This window comes from Lissotriton helveticus, chromosome 4_1, assembly GCF_964261635.1.
Source record: "Lissotriton helveticus chromosome 4_1, aLisHel1.1, whole genome shotgun sequence".
NCBI lineage: Eukaryota > Metazoa > Chordata > Amphibia > Caudata > Salamandridae > Lissotriton > Lissotriton helveticus.
In genome coordinates, this window is record NC_136063.1 from 1,747,428,891 (window position 1) to 1,747,451,444 (window position 22,554).

The following is a 22,554-nucleotide window of genomic DNA, read 5'->3' on the forward strand; positions in this document are numbered from 1 at the left end:
CATCAGTCACCGAGGTGATGTGCTTCATCATCTGGGGATCTTATCTCGGCTGCATATTGGTTCAACCATAGAGCTAAATCTCCTAGTTGACATACAGGAGATGCTCACAAGAACATGAATCTGAAATTCAAGAAGCATGCCAAAGTCAGGTGACTGTGTAGTTCAGTGTGGTGAAGAGTGAGTTAAAATTGGTTACCAGAGAAAAATTATGTTTAATTGATATCCTATGGTACCAAAGGATAAAAACGTGCAGAGGGCGCCTTCAATAGATGTGCAGGCACACTACAAAAGTGGTCGACATGTTTCAGCCCTATATAGCGGCTTTCTTCAGGACCTAGATCAACTACTGCACATGCAAGTGATTGTAAAGGTCCCCAGGGTTTGTGGATTACCCTCGAGGGCTTCCAGAAATTAGCCAAAATACAGCTAAATTTAGGGTTTTTATGGAAATATGGTAAAAAAGTGCTGCAGATGAAAGCGTCTGTTTTTCACCCTGCAAATTGTATCAACCAAGGGTTTGAGGGGCTGAAATCACAATTTTCCCAGATTTTAGGCACAAGCAGACTTTTGTCAGAAAACCAACATGTACACAGTGTTAGGATTTTACTAGGACATAGCCTATTTTTGCTATTTTTTGTGCTTTCAATCTTCTTCCAGTTAATGGTAGAAATGGGTTTGAAAGCAATAATAGATCCTGAAAAGCTGTACATTTTAGAAAAGAAGACATAATTCTGAAATCAGCAAGGGGTCATTTGTGTAGATCCTTCAAGGTTTCTTTAAAGAAACTAACTGTTGAATATAGGAAAAATTGGAAATTGTTTAAAAAAACAGCCATTTGTGCCAATGTTTTCAACTGTAACTTGTTTTAATTATGATAGCTGTATGAAAGCGATATACTGTTACATCGACACGACCTTTTTGGTTGTGGGGATATAGAATACTTGTAGGTTCACCAAGAACCCGACGAACCCAGAGCCAAAACTCAGCAGTATCTTGCAATAGTATTTTATTATGTACCGGTATATAGCAAATAATTTGGAAAAATATATACATGGAAAAATCAGTATGAAAGACACCTATGTATTTCTGAAATTGGAACAAAATATAGAATTTAGAAACAGTAGATATCTGCACGGTAAACAGTCAAAATATCGAGTAAAAATATCGAATGGACATAATATCGAGTTTAAAATATAGAATGGGCAAAATATCGAATGGACAGAATATAGACATCAAAAATATCGTTTTTAAAGTAAGTAATGTAATATCGAATGTTAAAAATATAGAAAGTTCAAATATCGAAGTATATAATATAGGTTATTAAAATTATCGAATTTTTAATAATGTCGAATTTTTTATAGTGTTTTTTATGTTATTATGTGTGTGAAAAGTGTGTATTTATATTATGATTTATTTTAATTAATGAATTTAGATTTTTTAATTTTTGCGTAATTTAATTCTGTAGCGGGTTGTGGGTTTACAGGGGAATAGGGTGGGAAGTAATGTAATTATAATTAATTAAATATGTATATTTATGTATTGGTATTCATTTTTAATTAATTGTTAATTAATTTATATTTGGTAATTAATTAAATTTTATTTGCCAATTAATTTTATTTAATTGATTAATTGCTAATTATGTTAATTTTACTAATTTATTTTCTGTAGCGGGTTGTGGGTTTATAGGGGAATAGGGTGAGAAGTAATTTATTTATAATTAATTAAATAATTCAATTTATTTAATTGTATTTAATTTGAATTAATTGTTAATTTATTTTTAATTGTTAATTAATTAATTGTTAATTTGTAATTAATTTGTATTAATAGGTAACTAATTGTAATAATTAATTTTAATTTGTAATTTTAATTAATTAATTATTATATTATATTAAATTGGTAATTACTTTTAATTAATTTTTTATGGATATTAATTTATATATTTTTAAATAATATATGAAGTATTTACTTTCCCTACTGTTGCACTCTCTGGAGTGGGAATAGTAATTTTTACCCCTACGCTATCCAACGCTTTCCCTACTGTTACACTCTTTGGAGAGGGAATAGTAATTTTAACCCCTACGCTATCCAATGCTTTCCCTACTGTTGCACTCTTTGGAGTGGGAATAGTAATTGTAACCCCTACGCTATCCAACGCTTTCCCTACTGTTGCACGTTTTGGAGTGGGAATTGTAATTTTTACCCCTACGCTATCCAACGCTTTCCCTACTGTTGCACTCTTTGGAGTTGGAATAGTAATTTTTACCCCTACGCTATACAACGCTTTCCCGACTGCTGCACCCACTGGAGTGGGAATAGTAATTTTTACCCCTACGCTATCCAACGCTTTCCCTACTGTTGCACCCACTGGAGTGGGAATAGTAATTTTTACCCCCACGCTATCCAACGCTTTTCCTACTGTTGCACTCACTGGAGTGTGAATAGTAATTTTTACCCCTACGCTATTCAACGCTTTCCCTACTGTTGCACTCACTGGAGTGGGAATAGTAATTTTTACCCCTACGCTATCCAACGCTTTCCCTACTGTTGCACTCACTGGAGTGGGAATAGTAATTTTTTACACCTGCGCTATCCAACGCTTTCCCTACTGTTGCACTTACTGGAGTGGGAATAGTAATTTTTACCCCTACGCTATCCAACGCTTTCCCTACTGTTGCAATCTTTGGAGCGGGAATAGTCATTTTTACCCCTACGCTATCCAACGCTTTCCCTACTGTTGAACTCTTTGGAGTCGGAATAGTAATTTTTACCGCTACGCTATCCAACTCTTTCTCTACTGTTGCACTCATTGGAGTGGGAAAAGTAATTTTAACACTCTTGCTATGCTACAGTAATAATATTGTATTTTTTTAATAATATTATGTTAATATATATATATGTTTTAGCAAATACAATTGTATTATTTTATTATAACTTCAATTAATTATTTAAGAATGTTACGGTTATTTAAGTATTTTTAAGTATATTTTAGTTATTTATTTTTAATATTTTTTAAATTTTACATTAATTTTAATAAATTAGATATTTTTACAAAGTACATATTTTGAAACGATATTTTTGATTCGATATTTTTGTACTTACCTGTTTGTAGATAGGACTTCGATATTTTTGTAGTCGATATTTTGTAGTCGATATTTTAAATGCCTATATTTTTGTAGTCGATATTATGTCAGTGATCCATCTGCACATTTCCGAAATTGTGAGTAGCCATACTAGCATGAGAATTATAGGACACTTTTCAAAGTCACTTCTTTTTTACACATTGTCTATCATGTGGAAGGCAGAAATGTATCAAAGTTTAGCGCTCATATGACAACGGTCGCATGGCGCTAAGAGGAGAAGTGAGCTATCCTTCAGGCTCTAACAGTAAACTTGGGTGAATAACCATGTTTTAAGTCTTTTTCTGAAGCTAAAATATTCTGAGGTTAGTCTAATTCAAATTGGAAGGGAATTCCACAAGGTGGGACCTAGTACCGAGAAACGCGAACCACCCATTCTCTTACGTTTAAATCTTGGAACAGTCAACATGTTTATTGTCGCTGATCTGAGATTCCGTGTAGGCATGGTGGATATGAACTTGGGTCCTGATCCGTGGAGTGCATTAAAAATCATACAGCCAGTCTTAAACATAGACCGATGTATCACAGGAAGCCAGTGAAGCTGCTTCATTAATGGTTTAGTGTGGCACTGTCTCGGTTGCTGGAAGACCAGCCTAGCTGCTTGATTTTGAATAAGCTGTAACCTATAAATTTGACTGACAGGGAGTCCTAAATATATGGAATTAGCGTAATCCAACCGGGACATTGTTAATGCGAGCAAGATAGTTAAGCTCGCCTAATTTTCTTGAATGTCCTCAGTTGGTACATGCAAGCAGATGAAACCAGGCTGATCTGTTCCTGCATGGAAAGATCAGCATTTATCTTGATTCCTAGGCTTTTCACTGACTTTTTGGGTGGAGGGGTGATACCCAATGCAGCTGGCCAGTGTGCTAGTGTCCATTATTCTATTCTGTTGTTTGAGATAATTATCAATCATGGGCGAATTTTGCGAATTCGTGATTCGCAAATTTGCATATTTACGAATTTGCAATCCGCAAAATTCGCGAACTTTCGCGAATTTGCGGATTTTTAATTTTTTTGTGTTCGCATGGGTTTCTGCCAGTTCGCGAGGGTTTTTTACGAGTTCGCAAATGCGAGCTTACTTATCGGGTCGCAACGGTCGCGACCAAGTTGTTTCTACGTCTGGTTCATCACAGCACCCTCTGTTTCACCACTGCCACCCTCTGGTTCACCCATGCCACCCTCTGGTTCATCACTGCCACCCTCTGGTTCATCACTGTAGATTATGGGGGAAAAGCACACCTGCCCTGCCTCAACTGACATGAATTAATTTTGGGCTGATTAATGTGTCACTGAATTTGAGCTGGCACCTGCTTCCTTAGCTGTAAGTGCTTCCTGATTAATGATGAGCTTGAACTTTTGCACCTGCTAAGTGCTTTCAGTTTTGCAAAATTCGTTAGCACACCTGCCCTGCCTCAACTGACATAAATGAATTAGGGGCTGATTAATGTGTCACTAAATTTGAACTTCCAGTCTGGCACCTGCTTCCTTATCTGTAATTGCTTTCTGTTGCAGTGTAATTTTTTTTAACAGGACCTTTGTGGCATACTTATAGCTATTCTCTGAGCCTGCTGTGAGGGTCAGAGCAGGGTCATAGAATAGTTGCAAGTAGGCAACTGAACTCTGGAGGGGCCCCTAAGGAAGCACTACAGGGAATGGTTACTAATGATGAGCTTGAACATTTGCACCTGCTGAGTGCTTTCAGTTTTGCAAAAATCGTTTTTCTGCAATGTCGCGCGATTCGCGGGGCGGGAATTTGCGTGAGATCGAATTCGGAAACCGCGAATTCGTGCGCATATGCGATTTGTTTTTTGCGGCGTGTTAGTTCGCGGGGTTTTTTGCGTTTTCATGGGCCGCTTGTAGCGCAACGACGCAAAGTTACACTAGCGGTCGTACATGGGCGTGGCCATCTTGTTTGTGTGACGTATTTCCGTTTCCGGGCGTTATGTGTAATCTCGCGAAGTGTGCGGCTCACTAGTACAAGTTCGCGTGTGATCGCGGGGGAAATCTCGCGCGAACTTACCCACGCGGTCGTGAACGGGCGCGGCCATCTTGTTTTTCATTTATTGATGGTTCTGGGCATCCTTTCTGTATCCTCTCTCAATCTCTGTCATCCTTTGCTTGTTTGAAGTTTTTTTTTATTTATTTTACTTATTATCTATCCCTCTATTTTTCTTGCTCTATATTTTTATGTTTTCTGCTACTTTTGGTTAATTTTAAACTACTTTTTTAAACTCTTTCTTTTCTTCTTCCCTATTCTATTTCTTATTTATTATTTACCTTCCTTTCTGCCCAGACCATGGTAAAGGGAACCGGGAAGCAGCCCGAGAAGGGGATGGGTCCTGCACCCCAGGCCCGGCTCCCGTGTGGGCATTTGAGGGGGGAGCTAGTGATGCCACGGGAGATCCTTAGCACGGAGGAGGAGGCCGCAGTAGTGTACTATGTACAGCGCCGCCCAGGACCATCACGGCAGGCGGCAGGATCGCAAGCGGCTACGGGCTCCGGGAGCGCCGGAAGCGGTGGGAGAAGGTGTACCGGGCCATGTATGAACATTCTCGGGTCTGGCGCACCTACAACCAGGCCACCCACCATTGGACGGATCTTCTGGACCGGGAACGCAACTTGCTCGACCTGCTCGGCGTCGAGATCCCCAGGCTTGGTGAGTAGTAGTAGCTATTTCATCACTACTCTGTTTTCTCCTGCTCTGTGTGTTATTATATTGCAAATTTTAGTTTTTTACCAAGAGCAATAATGCTGCCGATTACATTGTAGGTAAATTATATTTCAAAATCTTCTGTGCATTTCAGGTGCACTGCTCTCCTTCTCAGTAGCGTTGCTACTATGCTTATTTGTTTTCGATTTTGTGTTCATTTCATTGGCCTGAGAAATTATGTATGAGTGTGGTTTACAGAACTGCGTAATGCTAGACAGTAAGGGGCAGATTTGCAATTACCGGCAAATCCCTGCAAAGTAGCAGGGATGCGCCAGTAATTGTGCGCCACGCCACCACCACCCATGGTGCGCCGTATTTACAATGCGGCGCACCATGGGCCCAAAACGTCACCGAAGCGTTACGCATCTGTGCTGTAAAGGCGGCGCATTGCTGGAGTTGCGTCGCAACGATGGCGCAGCTCCTGCAATGCTCTGGGGTGCCCTATCTCCCCAATGCTGCGTCAAGCTGTACGTCTGCTTCAAGCAGGCGCAGGGTTTGAGTGACGCATCATTGTCCTAAAAGTGACTGATTGAAATCTTGTAGATTTCCCTCAGCCACTTTTAGGATGCGTTCCTGCGCAGGAACGCCCTCCCTTGCGCCGGAACGCCCCCTGATGGCGCAGGGCTTTACAACGTGATGCATCTCCCATATGCGTCACGTTGTTAATATACGCCACACCATGGCGCCTCTTTTGTTCTGCCGCTGCATCACAAAAGTCTTTCAACAACGGAGCAAAAGAGCCGCAAGGGGCTTGTAAATCTGCCCCTACAGACTCAAGTCCAGTCCTTCCTTTGTACACCTGGCAATAAGAAGAAATAGTGGTGGTGGATTGATAGTTTGAGTATTTTAATGACTGGTTAATGTAGTAGGAAACTTTTTAGTGTTGTCACTGATCTGCAATCACGATGGAGTTTGTCTGTCACTTTGCGTGCTGCGGACTGCTGCCTGCCAGTCCTAGGCGAACCTTTTTAGTAGTTTGTTTAGTGAGTTACATAACTTTCCAAGTCGACGGTCCGCAAATCAAGCAATACTAATATCGTGGTAGACCACATGAGATAGGTCAATATATCCCGTGGAATAGTTGTCTATTTGCTATTTCGCCAAAATATTTTGTTATTGTTCTTTTGAAATGTTTGATTTGGTTGACAACAATCATCCATGTTTTCGGGTATTTCTTTCTTTCATGTTGTATATCAGCTGCCCCCAGGGGCAAGAGGACAGAGGAGGAGGTGGTATCGGCTGCTGCTGCTGTAGAAGGCCAGGATCGGTCAGGCGAGGGCTCCTTTGCTGGCCCCGGTAAGTTTTCATTTTAATATAGAGTACCTATTTTTTCCTAGCGTTCCTCATTCGATTTTTTCTAAATCGTCTTTGATCTTCTTGTAGACTGTATCTAAATTCTTATCCTGCCTCTACTAGGACTCCCTGGGGTATTACTAGATTATTCTTATTAGTCTGTCTGTGTATCTAACCAAGATTGCACAGTTGGCAAAAGGTATTAAACGAAACTCCCATTCTAGTCAGAAATAGCTCTATGCACTGAGTGCAGTCCTCTGGGATTGTCCATAATGTATTTTCAAGTGTAGGAAAGTGTAGGAAAGGCAAGGAAAAGAAGTTTTAATTTTGTCCGAATACTACCATGAAAAGTAGCAGTAGTTTATATTGCAAGCACAGCATACATCTGGCTATTACGGTGGCCACTCACTACCTCTGTTAATAAGTTTAGTAGAACTCGGTCATTCATGTGTGGATGTATCACTGTTCACTCAATAAAAAGCAAAGCACCTAAAGTCATCCCATATGTAAGCAAATACACTAGAACAGTTCCACAATGTAGCCTTACAAATGGTAAAGTATTGAAAGTATAATTACTACTTGCGTTGAATTTATTTGACATTGGCTACTACTACAAGAAATAGTACTGAAGGTGAAGGACACAGCAGCGTAATCATTTGCCACGTCTAGGAGGAGGATGTTCTTGATGATCAATCAAGTTGATGGCGCACATGAAAATCTGCTTTCATTTGCCAATAGTCATGGGTCTGTGTCAAGCTGAGTAAGAATATATCCTCGGATTCCTTCACCCGCCTGTTGCTATGACCGTATCCTCCCCAGCAAGTGTGTGGAATTATTGCTGTCATTTAGTCACACATCAATCAAAACCACACAGCCCGGGGGAAGAGGGTTAGGGTTTGGAAAATGGATGGGAATGGGGTTTTTTGGGAAAGTTTTGTTGAGAGAAGAAAAAAAAAGCACAGCATGGACAAACAATAATTGAAGATAAACAAATCTTTGGGTACAAAGCAATCCATAAATCTTTTAAGTGACCTAAAGGAAGTGCATGCACTACTGCATGCATGGTTACTGAAAAGTAAGTAGTACTTTCGACAGCCGTGAATGAAAGAATGCGACAGTACAGGGCTGCAGTAATTATGCGTTTTCACTTGCCTATCTCTGCACTCAGAGAAACACTCCGTACATTAAATTAGGTTCGAAAAATAGCAGAAGTAAAACTTATACAATGGCTGTAGGGATGAATTTAGAAGCATAGAAGTTCACAGCAATAACATTACTTAAAAGATAATTAGAAACGAACGGATACTCTATCTATATGTTGTTGTAGTTGTCCTGTTGAATTTGGGAAGTTGCATGCATCCAACCATTCCTCTTATTAGCGGGACTCCTCCATTCCATCTGACGCTCCGTCCATCAATGTTGGTGACCAGAAGACACCCTGTCCACTGCCTGCCTGGCGGATGCTGAATTGCGGCTCGCTAATGTGAAGCCAGACTTCATCCTTTTTTTCCCATTGCACAGGCTGAAACACGGCCTGTAATTATTGATGGAAAAATAGGAAGTGATATTAGAACACCACTGACAAATAAATATAAGGTATGTACGCTGTGTAGTGCAAAAAGTCACACTTTGAGTTTCCTAATAGACAGTACAATATTTTTGAAAGTGCGTACTCTGTCTGAGTCTCCTTTTGAAGGATAAATAAGTATGGGCGAATTAATTTAGCGGATCTTTCCCGTCAAGCTAGGTGTACTGTAAACTGTGTTTTAGAACAAAATTGAACCTTCCCAGGAGTGCTCCCAGACCCTTACTAAACCCAGTCGCAAAAATGTAGAAGACCCCAATCAGATCTCAAAAAACGTGCGATACTGCTACCTGTCAGAGGCCTAGTAGAAAATGGTGACAAAACGTACTTTGAAAGTAAAGTAGGCCCAAATACCCCCTTACCCACCATGAATTGTATTCAAACTACTTGCAAGCAGGCAAAAGTATCCATACCCAGCATTGCTCCAAGACTCGCAAAGCCCCCCACAAACACCAGGAACCCCCACAAACAGCCCCCCGAAAACAGTAGAGTGAGCGAAATCTCAGAAAATGCAAAAACTTTTTCCCCAGGGATTGTCTCCAAAACACTTTCTTTCGGGTATTAGACCTTCCCAGCAATGGCCCTAGAACTGTCAACCCAGGCGAAAACAAGTTTAACACCCCCAACAAGCCAAAAGGCAAAACCCGGGCAAAGCCACACTTCCACCATGGATTTCTTGTAAAACAAACGCAATCAACATTAGAATAAGCCAGCAGTGCTCACAGACCCCAAAACCCACCCCCAACAACCTAAAAGCCCCCCAAACAGCACCCCAAAGACAGGCAAGTGATCAAAAGCGCAAAACCTTTTTCTGCTCCGATTTTCTCCAAACCACTTTTAGCCAGTATTACACCTTCCAAGCAAGGGCCCCCGACCCGTGAACCCGGGCAAAAACAAGTATGGGCGAATTAATTTAGCGGATCTTTCCCGTCAAGCTAGGTGTACTGTAAACTGTGTTTTAGAACAAAATTGAACCTTCCCAGGAGTGCTCCCAGACCCTTACTAAACCCAGTCGCAAAAATGTAGAAGACCCCAATCAGATCTCAAAAAACGTGCGATACTGCTACCTGTCAGAGGCCTAGTAGAAAATGGTGACAAAACGTACTTTGAAAGTAAAGTAGGCCCAAATACCCCCTTACCCACCATGAATTGTATTCAAACTACTTGCAAGCAGGCAAAAGTATCCATACCCAGCATTGCTCCAAGACTCGCAAAGCCCCCCACAAACACCAGGAACCCCCACAAACAGCCCCCCGAAAACAGTAGAGTGAGCGAAATCTCAGAAAATGCAAAAACTTTTTCCCCAGGGATTGTCTCCAAAACACTTTCTTTCGGGTATTAGACCTTCCCAGCAATGGCCCTAGAACTGTCAACCCAGGCGAAAACAAGTTTAACACCCCCAACAAGCCAAAAGGCAAAACCCGGGCAAAGCCACACTTCCACCATGGATTTCTTGTAAAACAAACGCAATCAACATTAGAATAAGCCAGCAGTGCTCACAGACCCCAAAACCCACCCCCAACAACCTAAAAGCCCCCCAAACAGCACCCCAAAGACAGGCAAGTGATCAAAAGCGCAAAACCTTTTTCTGCTCCGATTTTCTCCAAACCACTTTTAGCCAGTATTACACCTTCCAAGCAAGGGCCCCCGACCCGTGAACCCGGGCAAAAACAAGTTTCGCCCCCCCAAAAAGCCAAAAAGCAAAATCGGGAAAAGCCACACTTAGGAAACTTTGGGCCTACCTGGAATGCAGTCCAAATGAGCTCTGCAGCTAGGCCCTAACTCCCCTTTTCCACCACGGATTTTCTGAAAAACAAATGCAATCAACATTAGACCGTGGCAGCAGTGCTCCAAGACCCCAAAACCCACCCCCAAAAACCTGGAAGCCCCCCAAACAGCACCCCAAAGACAGGCAAGTGAGCAAAAACGCAATATACTTTTTCACCTCCGATTTTCTCCAAACCACTTTTATCCGGTATTAGACCTTCACAGCAATGCCCCAGACCCGTCAACTCACCCGCAAAGAAGTAGAACACCCCCACAAGTGCAGAGTCTTTCTTCATTGGGCATAATCCAGCCATCTGCTTTGAGGGAAATAGGAGTCTGGAGGAGGAGGATAGAGGAGCATGTTCTTGTGAACTTGTGAACCTGAGGAATGCAGACTGCGGCACCTTCAAATCAGTAAGCAAATAGGTGAAGACACTTCTGCTGATGGGCTTGTTTTTGTGATTAGGTGATTAAAGTTTTTTTTATATAGATTTTGCAAAACAAAGAAAGACAGACACACAGGACTAAAAGTGAATAAGGACAAAAAAGAAAGTGATTCATTGACTCATTTTCAGGGCTCGGTGTCAGGAAAGAAGAGCTCGTCCTCAAACTCTGCGAATTCAGACGGGAGTAGGTCAGTTAACAGAGAAGAACTTCCCTCATCTAAGTTGGTGTCCTCCTCATCTTCTTCCTGCTTGCATTCTCGTATTTTGTGATCTGGTGGTATGAAGTGCCGATTCATCTTGATCATTGTTAACCTCCCACATTTTTGGGCGAGAGGCAGGTCCTTTTGGAAATTGCAATGCCACCAGCAGCACTGAAAACACGTTCAGAAGACACGCTTGCGAGTGGGCAAGACAAGTAATTTATAGCCAGGTTGGTGATCTCTGGCCACACATCTCTTTTCCAATGCCAATACGCCAATGGGTCATGATGAACATAGACCTCTGTTGAGTCATTCAGATAGGCCTGCACCATCGACTCAAGGTTCTCCAGGGTTCCTCCACTTTGCTTACTTTTTTCTGGGACCTTTTGAGAAGCAAACCCAAGCTGAGTTAGCCAATTCTCTTCTTCACACAATATTACTGTTGTGTCTGGTGCAGATGATACGGTTGCTGGTGTCGTTAACGGCTGAGAGGGGAAATCACTCACTTCTGCCACAGCCACAGATGCAGAAGTGGATTTTTTTGACTCCGGATGGCCTGCTGATGCTGATGTACTGCCTTTTCCTTCAATTTCCTGCCGTTCTCTTTCAAACCGAGTGGCTGACACAGCTAGCCAATGTTTGTACTTTGTAACATCTGCGTCATCAAAAGGAAAGAATACTCTGCCTGCCACTGCCTTTTTGTACCGTGGATCCAGAATAGTAGCAGAAATGTAATGCTGTTCTGTGTGGATCTTTTCAAGACGTTCATCGCGAAGTAGGTGCTGTAATAACTTCTCCGCCAACTCAAATGCTTATTGCTTTCCATCTTTTTGAAACGTAGAAGACACCGCCTTCAGTTGGTGCTCTAGCATGCGCAACAATGGGATAGCTTTTCCCAAATTACAGTCCTCCCTGCTGACTGCGCGCGTGAAGACCTCAAAAGGACGAAGCATGTCTGTCAGGCTTTTAACTAGCTCCCATTGCTCCACCTGTATCCTCAGGTCTATCATAGGTGTACCCAGTTTGAAGAAATACTGATCAACTACCGCATACTGCTCATACAGACACTCAAGCATGTAGAAGGTTGAGTTCTAACGTGTTACCACCTCCTGGATGAGTGCTTTCACTGGCACTTTACGTTCATGTTGCAGGCACCTCAGCTGCTTCCGGGCCTTAAAAGAATGGTTGAAATGTGTGCACATTCTTCGGCAGATGGTCAGTAACTGGTAGACTGGACTTTCTTCACGCAAGAATTTTTTAACAACCAGGTTTATACAGTGCGCCAAACACGGCACTCTGAAATAGTTACCCTTATCCATGGCCTTAACTACATTGGCGCCATTATCCGTGGAAACATAACCAATCATGCGTTTTCTTGGGGACAGCCATTGAAAGACCTTTGTGTTAAACTCATGCAAAATGTTTTCTGCTGTATGAGTTTTCTCCATGGCAAACATGGCTACTGTTGCATGTTTCCAAGCAGCTTTATAAACTTTGTCCGTGTCAACACATGCGTATAGCTTTGCTTTAACCCCTGAAAAAGAGACCCAGTGTGCAGTGATGCACATGTAATCAAGGGCTTGGCAACTGGTCCACATGTCTGTTGTCAGATGTATAGTGTGAACAGCACTCTTCTGCAAAGCTGCCCCAATCACCTCCAGCACATATTCATGTAGTGCTGGAACCGCAACTCTGGCAAAATAGAACCAGCTAGGAACCTTCCATTTAGGGCAGAGCGTTGCCTCCATTTCAAGAAAACCCACCCCTTCCACAAAAGAAAAAGGGAGAAGGTCCAGCGGTAGCATTTTAGCCAGCTTAGTGCTATACAGACGCGGCGTTGGGTGGTTGCATTCAAATGGCGCATCTGAAAACAACATGCTTCTAATGGTGGGCTGGGCCATTTTACGGGATGATGATGACTACTTCGACCCAGTTATGCTCAGTGATGATGAAGAACTTTTTCGCATTGCAGTCTCACTCTCTCCCACACTCTTAGTGTGGCTCATATATCTTGCAGGGGGTGTGCTGCTGACAGGGGTACTGGGTGTAACTGAAGAAATGTTTGACGCTTCTTCCTCCTCGTCATCATCAGATGAAACATCAACGGATACAATTTGTTGACTTGCAATTCGGGCTGCTTTGATCTCCCTTAGGTGCGCATGCCATTTGACAGTGTGCTGTCTTTCAAGATGACCTCTCTGGCCTCCGGTACCATAGTTGGTACCAAGCTTACCACGACTAACTCGAACCTTACAAATGGTACAAATGGCTATGTTTTCCCTTGTTGGGCTAACACTAAAGAAGTCCCAAACTGCGGACTTCAAATGCCTGTGGGGGGCGGAGGAGGCGATACTGGGAATGCTAATGCCAGATGAATTGGAGGATGTGTGTTGCCTAAATTTACTATGTTGTGCACTTACAGCACCACTAATCGAGGAAATGGAGGTCAAGGTGGATGGAGATCCCTTCTGATGAGAAAATATGGAATCTGCAGGTGGTGTTGGTGTACTAGTTAACTGCATTGGTGGTGGTCCCATTGCCACGTCGCCAATATAACGCTCAGCAGCATTTCGGGATAGGGTAAAAATGTCTGTTTGCTGCATGCCCGCTGAGGCTGGAGTGACGTCTATGAGGACTGCGTCGTCGTCGTGAGAGTCTTCATCAGCAGAAGTATACACCACTTCTTGTTCAGCGTCATCATCACACTCCATAACTATGAGACTTTCGGGGATCTTCCTTTTACGCTTAGCTACCTTTGTCAGATCATGGTGTGCCTCACTCTCAGACAGCACTGGTGGTTCCCAATTTTGATCCATATCATCAGAAGCGAGGGGGCTTGAAGAGGATGTAGACACCATCCTTGATCTTTTCCTTGCTGGGGATCTGGAAGACAATGAATCATCTGGAAGAGTGGCTTCCTCAGATGATACCTCGGCTTGAATGTCAATTTCCTGATGTGCCCCTACTTCGGAAGGAATAACTATTGTGGGCACTTCTGCCGCTCCATGCACCTCTGCTTGCGCCTCTCCTTGCGCCGCCTCTCCTTCCACATGTACTTGGGTTTGTACTTGCAGCACATGTGGTTGTTGTTGCGGCTGTGGATGTTGAACACTTGTTAGATGAGTTACAACAACCTTTGTTGATTGAGGGATGCTGCTACTTTCTTGCGATGAGCCAACATCACTGGTCGATGGTGATTGAACAACCATACTGGCTGCCTCTGCAGCACTCAAGGGCTTGGACCTAAGTTGGCATGGTGGTGGTGGCACTGAGCCCAATGGAGCGGAGGTGCTACTCCCAGCTTGGTCCCCAGCAGACCCCGCTGCTGCTGCATGCATACTTTTTTTTCCCCAAAAAATGTGGCAGTCGGCACACCAGTCTCCTTGGTAAGTGGCGTCACTTGCTTCTTCTGCTCCTTACTGGCAACTTTCTTGCTAGAGGAGCTACGGACAACTTTGTTTGGGGCCATCTTCTTCAGATGTCAGAACAGCAGGCCGCAGTTGCACAAGTTGCAGAGTTGTCTGTGGCCACACGTGACGTTGTGCTGCACACACCACAGCAGGACTTCTTCCTGGCACTGATGAGGAACGATGAGGCTGATGATTCGTCTTTCTGCACCTAAAAGCAAACAAAGCCAGAGGAACATCAGTTAAATAAATGTTGCATATGTAGCGCTTCAATTAATAGTTTGCAAGTAAGCATTTTTATTATACCCACCCCCCAAAATGGAAAGACCAATAAAATGCACCACTGACAGAGTACCCCTGGGCATAATGGATGAAAGCATAGCAGACTGGGTGCAGGCCTATGGCACAACAAAGCACACTGCCTGGCTTCAAAATTGCCCCTTGACCCCAACCCACATGGCAAGGCCCTGGACAAGGCCTCAAAATGGCCCCCACCCACATGGACAGGCCCCAACAACACCCAAAAAATCGAAAAACACACAAAAATCACCACAATCCAATGCCATCCATGCCCTCAATCATGTTGAAATTCAAGACACCCCACAGAAAGACTCGGTCCATGCATCACTGAGTACCCCTGGGCATAATGGATGAAAGCATGGCAGACTGGGTGCAGCCCTATGGCACAACAAAGCACACTACCTGGCTTCAAAATGGCCCCTAGACCCCCACACACATGGCCAGGCCCTGCCTGGACCAGGCCTCAAAATCGCCCCCATCCACATGGACAGGCCCCAACACCACCCCAAAAAGTCGAAAAACACACAAAAATCACCACAATCCAATGCCATCCATCCCTCCATGATGTTTACATTAAAGAGACTCCACAGAAAGACTCAGTCCATGCACCACTGAGTACCCCTGGGCAAAAGGCCCCAACAACAGCCAAAAAATCGAAAAACACACAAAAATCACCACAATCCAATGCCATCCATGCCCTAAATGATGTTGAAATTCAACAAAACAGTTGTGGACATGCACCCATAACTAACCCTCGTCCTACTGGATACTGTGGCTACCCACAATATATTTTATTTAATGTTCTGAAAAAGTTGCAAAATTGTAGTTGCAGCAACTGTAATGCCCCAAACAAACAACATCAACTTACTTGTGAAATTTCTAATCCAAAAGTGATCGAAAGAAAGTCAAAAAGGCCTCAAATCCAAATATCCAGCAGCATCCACAAAAATTAATCCTTCCAGGTCAAGATCCAAATCAAAGTGACCAGGATATGAACAAAGCACTGGGAGGAGCCTGCTGGACAGGAACAGGAAGTTGGAGACTGTGGGGCACTTCCTTCCTCCCACCACCCCCCCCAAAATGGACTCCTTGCAAAAAAAGTGCAGGCAAATGTCAACCTGAGGAGTTATTCTGATAAAAATCATCATTTTCAGAAGGTTTATGCTGCCTGCTGGTGGATTTCTTGTGCAGAATTGCAAATTTTGCAATTTCGCGAGCGCGAGATTGTTGCTGCCCGCCGCATCTACGTGTTCACAATTGTTTACTCCCGCGATGCGTGATCGCGGGTCTTTATGATGTACTCTCATTGACAAACTCTCGCTGTGCAAGGTGGCGGGCCGCGATGACGTAATCGCGGTTGACAAACTCCCGCGGGATCACGCAGCAAGATCCAAAATGGGGCAGCACACGCAAACATGGAGAAAAACAACTCTTCAAACGCTGAATGACGGTAAGTGAACGCCGCGCGCCGCAATATTGTATTTGTCAAGCGCGATCAAGCAAAAAAATCCGCTGTGTGCGAATTTGTGAATTTTTGGCAAATTCGCGAGAATTCGCGGATCGCAAATTTGCCGAAAATCCGCAAATTCCGCGAGCGGATTTGACGCCCATACTTAATAATTATCTCTGTCTTATCGGAATTTAACTTGAGATAGTTGTGATTCATCCAGTCCTTGATGAAGAGGATAGTATTTTGAAATATGCCCTTGGATTCATTTGTATCATCAAGCGGGAAGATCAGCTGCATATCATCTGCATAATTGTATACCTCAATCAGTCAACCAATCAGAGGATTTGTAAAGCGCACTACTTACCCGCGAGGGTCTCAAGGCACTGGGGGGGAGCAGCTGCTAGTGGTCGAAGAGCCAGGTCATGAGTAGTCTCCTGAAGGTCTGCGGGTCTTCAGTTTGTCGTAGGAAGAGAGGAAGGGTGTTCCAAGTCTTGGCGGCATGGTGGGAGAAGGACCTGCCCCGGAAGTGGGTCTGTGGATGCATGGGAGGGCGGCCAGTGACAGATCGGCGAGCGGAGTTTCCTGTTGGGTACGTAGAATGAGAGTCAGTTGTTGAGGGAGGCTGGGCCGGTGTTGTGGAGTGCCTTGTGTGCGTGGGTCAGGAGTTTGAAGGATATTCTTCTGTCGATGGGGAGCCAGTGCAGGTTTCTCAGGTGGGGGTTATGTGGTCTCGGCGCAGGACGTCGAGGATCAGCCGTGCAGTGGCGTTCTGGAGTCTTTTAAATCTGTTGATGAGCTTGGACGGGGCTCTGGCATAGAGGGCGTTTCCGTAGTTGAGTCTGCTGCTGACGAGGGCATGGGTGACGGTTTTCCGTATTGTATTGTATTGTAGTATATTTATATAGCGCGACCTGTCACCACCAAGGGCATCCTGGCGCTTTGAGCCATGAACCAGCGGATTCAGCAGCTAGCCTGTCCTGGGGAAGAGATAAGTTTTCAACGCCTTCCTGAAGGCTGAAAGATCCTCAAGACTCCTTAAGGGTAGTGGCAAGGAGTTCCAGAGTTTGGACGCCGCCACTCTAAAGGAGCGGCCGCCCATCCTCACTCTCTGGAACCGCGGGACTACTAGTAGCCTGGATGATGAGGACCGAAGGGCTCTAGATGGAAGGTACCAGGCAAACATTCTTTGCAGAGGGATCGGGCCCAGACCATGAATGGCTCTAAACACAATACATGCCGCTTTATAGCGAACACGTAGATGGACCGGGAGCCAATGGAGTGCCTGTAGCGCAGATGTCGAGGAGCTATAGTAGGGGCGGGATAAAGCAAGTTTCGCTGCAAGATTTTGAACCCTTTGGAGCTTGCCCAGAAGTGTTACCGGGGCTTCCAGAAGCAGTGCGTTGCAGTAGTCAAGTCGACTTAGAATGGTGCTCCGCACTACTTCAGGTCTAGCTTGTTCAGGGAGGAGAGGTAAGACCTTGCGCAGCATGCGTATAAGCATCATGCACGTTGAAGTGGTTTTGTTTACGTGCAGATCCAACTGCAAGTTGGGCCCAAAAATGACGCCCAAGTTGCACGCAGATGGTGCGGCTGACACAGTGTCTGAAAATGACTGAGGCCAGAAGTCGTTAGGGAGATCCCTAGGGACTCGATCACTAGAGCAATACAGGACCTCCGTCTTAGTTCCGTTGAACTGTAACGAGTTCAAGCGGAGCCATTCCGCTGTAGCCTGCATGCACCGGTGGAAAGTCTCCAGCGGGACTGCATCCTGTCCCTCGAGTGAGAAGACCAGCTGGGTATCATCCGCATAATTAAATGCGGAGATCCCAAAAGATTTAATAAGCTGGACTAGGGGGCGGAGGTAGACATTAAAGAGTATCGGGCTGATGGCTGAGCCCTGAGGTACTCCTTGTCCCACCCTCCGCTCCTCTGAACTAAAGGGAGGGAGCGAGACCCGTTGCTGACGGTCGTCCAGGTAGGAAATTAACCAATCCCTAGCCTTGTCTTTAACCCCGCACACTTCTAGCCTCGATATTAAGGTAGGATGGCTGACCGTGTCGAACGCGGCCGACATGTCGAGCAGCACCAAAAAGTCTGCTCGACCACTGTCGACTCGCGCCCGCAGATTGTCTAGCACGGTCACTAACGGGGATTCCGTCCCATGAGCCGGGCGGAAGCCGAATTGCGTCTCATCCAACCAGGCATTCCCCTCTAAGAAGTCGGACAGAGTGCGGGTGACCAATTTTTCCATGATTTTAACTGGAAAAGGAAGCAGAGAGATCGGCCGGTAATTGGAAAGACAAGCAGGGTCAAGCGTGGTTTTTTTTAAAAGCGGAGATACCACTGCCTTCTTCCAACAAGCCGGTACAGATCCTGCTTCGAACGACTGGCAGCAGATGGAGTGCAAAGGCTGAAACAGTTCCTCCTGAAACAACCTCCAGAATTTTGGGGGGAGAGGATCGAGAGGCGAGCCAGACGAGATCGTGAGGGCTAGGCTGCCAAACTCCTCCAGGGAAGGAAGGGGAAAACACCTCAGCTGGGGTCGACTGGCCACAATCGCCAGAGCTCCCAAACTGAGGGCCGGGTCCGGTGAAGGAAAGGGAGAGCAACTCAGCTGGGGTCGACTGGCTTCAGTCGCCGGAGCTCCCAGACTGAGGTATAGGTCCGAGACAGGAAAGGAGGAACAGCTCAGCTGGGGTCGACTGGCTTCAATCGCCGGAGCTCCCAGACTGAGGACCTGGTCCGATACAAGAAGGAGGGAGCCACTCAGCTGGGGTCGACTGGTCTCAATGACCGGAGCTCCCAGACTGAGGGCTTGGTCCGAACCAGGAAGGGAGGAGCAGCTCAACTGGGGTCGACTGGCTTCAGTCGCCGGAGCTCCCAGACTGAGGACCTGGTCCGATACAAAAAGGGAAGAGCCACTCAGCTGGGGTCGACTGGCCTCATTCACCGGAGCTCCCAGACTGAGGGCCTGGTCCGAAACAGGAAGGGAGGAGCCACTCAGCTGGGGTCGGCTGGCCTCAGTCACCGGAACTCCCAAGCTGAGGGCCCAGTTCCGTGTGTCTGTCGGATCCATCTGTAGATCTTGCGGAGCATGCGGAGGGTGTAGAAGCAGGTGGAAGAGACTGCGTTGACTTGGTTGGTCATGCTGAGTTTTGATTCGAGGATGAATCCTCGGTTGCGTGCATGGTTGGTTGGTGCAGGGGGGGTGCCCAGAGATGCGGGCCACCAGGAGGCATCACAGGCTGCGGGGTTGGGCCCGAGAATGAGGATATAAATGTAAATGTAAAGGTAAATGTATAGTATTTATATAGCGCACTTCTACCCGGAGGCCTTGTAGCGCTGTATTCATACCGCTGTGGAACCCATCCTGGCTTTCCTGTGAAATGTCCACTCCTGGGCACCCCCAAGGTGAAGCCAGGCATCCAAGCGCTGCTGGGGCCATTGTGGAGATTAAGCAAGCTATTGCCCAGAGTCACAGAGTGGGACCCATGATTAGACTAGGCACCAAGGCGAGAATTATCAGGTCCAGGGAAATTGAGTCCAAGAGCCGCCGAGGCGGGAATTGAACCCTGGTCCCGGGCCAGACCTCCGCATCAGGGTCTGCCGCTTTAACCATTAAGCCACGCTTCTCCACACTCTCCGTCTTGTCTGTGTTTAGTTTGAGCCGGCTTTCTTCCAACCAGTCGGTGACGGCCTTCATACCACGGTGGAGGTTGGATTTGGCGGTGAGGGGGTCCTTGGTGAGGGAGAGGATCAACTGGGTGTCGTCGGCGTAGGAGATGTTGTTGAGGTCGTGTTGCCTGGCGATGCGTGCGAGTGGTGCCATGTAGATGTTGAATAGCATCGGGCTGAGGGATGATCCTTGCGGGACACCGCAGATGGTCTTGGTGATTCCGGAGTGTAACGGGGGGAGGCGGACTCTTTGGGTTCTATCGGACAGGAAGGAGGTGGTCCAGTCCAGGGCCTTGTTACAGATCCTTGCGTCGTAGAGGCGTGTGCGTAGTGTGTGATGGCAGACGGTGTCGAAGGCGGTGCAGAGGTCTAGGAGGATGAGGGCTGCTGTCTCGCCGTTGTCGAGTAGGATTCTGATGTCGTCTGTGACGGCGATGAGGGCGGTCTCGGTACTGTGGTTTCTGTGGAAGCCTCACTGGGAGGGGTCGAGGATGCTGTTGTCTTCTAGGTAGCGGGTGAGTTGAGTGTTGACGATCTTCTTGATGACCTTTGCTGGGAACGGAAGCAGGGAGATGGGCCGCAAGTTCTTGAGGTCGCTCTGGTCCGCTTTGGGTTTTTTCAGTAGGGCGTTGATCTCGGCGTGTTTCCAGCTCCCAGGGAAGGTCGCGGTCTCGAAGAAAAGGTTGATGATGTTACACAGGGGGGGTGCAATGGAGCTGTTGGCTTTGTTGATGATGTGGTGGGGAAGAGGGTCGGATAGGGCGCCTGAGTGGATGGTGCTCATGTCTTGATAGTGTCCTTGGTGTTCACGTTGGTCCATGTGGTGAGGAGTTCGTGGTCGGCGGGGATCGGTGGGTCAAGTGTGGTGGGGTCGGCAGGATTAATCCGAGGGTTAAAGCTGTCATGGATGTCGGTGATCTTGCGGTGGAAGAAGGCAGCGAGGGAGTTGCACAGGGCTTGGGATGGCAGGATGTCATTGGTGCAGGAGCTGGGGTTTGAGAGTTCCTTCATCTCGTTGAAGAGATCCTTGCTGTTGTGTGCGTTGTTGTCGAGGCGGTCTTTGAAGTAGGCCTTTTTGCTAGTCCTGATGAGGTGGTGATGGTTGCGGATGGCATCTTTGTGGGCTGCGTGGCTGTCGGCACCTTCTGGCTGGTGTCTCTGTTGGTGTGCTGTCTCATTGAGGCTAGGGTGTTGGCGCAGTCTTCCATCCAGAGTCTGTGGGGTTGGTCGATGGTTTGAGTGCGAGGTTTGTTTGTAGTAGTTCCTTGGTGACTTTGCCCCAGCGATGTCGGGGGATCTGTTGGGTGCAGTGATGTGTGATGGGTTTTTGGAAGGTGAAGTGGATGCAGTGGTGGTCGGTCCAGGTGAAGCGTGGCTGAAGGCAACGTGGGGGCTGGAGGAGAAGATGGCGTCAAGCGTGTGGCCGGCGATGTGGGTCGGTGTCGTGACGATCTGTTTCAGTCCGAGGGTGGTGAAGTTGTCGATCAGGGTGGAGGAATTGCTGTTGTTGTTTTCCAGGTGGTAGTTCAGGTCGACGAGGAGGATGTAGTCAGGGGAGGTCAGTGCGTGCGTGCTGATGAAGTCGGCGATGGAGTAGCAGAATTGGGGACTGGGTCCGTGGTCTGTAGACGAGGGTGCCTCTCAGGGTGGTCTTGGGGTCCGTGTGGATCTGGGAGTGCATGTGTTCGGCAGTGTTGAGGTTGTCGGCGAAGTTTCTAGAGACCCTGATGGTGTTCTTGTGGATGATGGCGATTCCTCCTCAGACTCCGTTGGTACGGGCTCTGTGGGTGATCTTGTATCCGTCGGGGATGGCCACTGCGATGTCTGGGGCGGAGGCTTCGTTCATCCAGGTCTCGGTCAGGAAGGCGATGTCTGGTGATGTGGTGTCGAGTAGGTTCCAGAGCTTGACGGCGTGTTTGGGAGCGGAGCGGTTGTTGAGCAGGATGCATCGGAGGTGGTTGGGTTCCGTCGTGGCGGGTGTCTCGGCATCTTTGATACAGGAGAAGCTGCAGTTCCGGCAGCTGAAGGGGCCTTGGGTGCGCTTGGAGTGGCCTTGTGCAGCTGAGTGGTCGTCCGTGGTTGAGTGAGATGAGGGTGTTGGCATCGTACTGGATGCGGACTTCATGGATGTTGTGTGGTCCAGGGGATCTGGCGCTGGGCGCGGTCCAGGTGCGGACAGGCGCAGACGGGCTTGCCTTAGGCGCGCGGCCTCGCAGCGGCCGCCATTTATGGGAAGGTGGGGAGGGAGGCTCAGCTGGGAGGCGGGAACGGCAGCGAATGAGCACCGGGTGGCGGGGCTGCAGGGGAGGCAGCGGCGGGAACAAGTGAGGAGCGGGGTGCGAGGGGAGGGGGAGGGGGGCAGGAAGCACCGGAGAGGACAGCACAGTCACGCAGCTGGGTACAGAGGTAAGAAAGGGGCACAGTCACGCAAGGGGGCAGACAAACCGGGCAGAGCGGCAAAACATCGGTGGTGCCGACCTCAGGGTCAGAGCAGCAGGACAGCAAAACAGGCAGCAACCAGCAAAACAGGCAGCAAACAGGCGGAAAAACAACGGTGGAGCTGCAGCGGGGGGGAGCGACC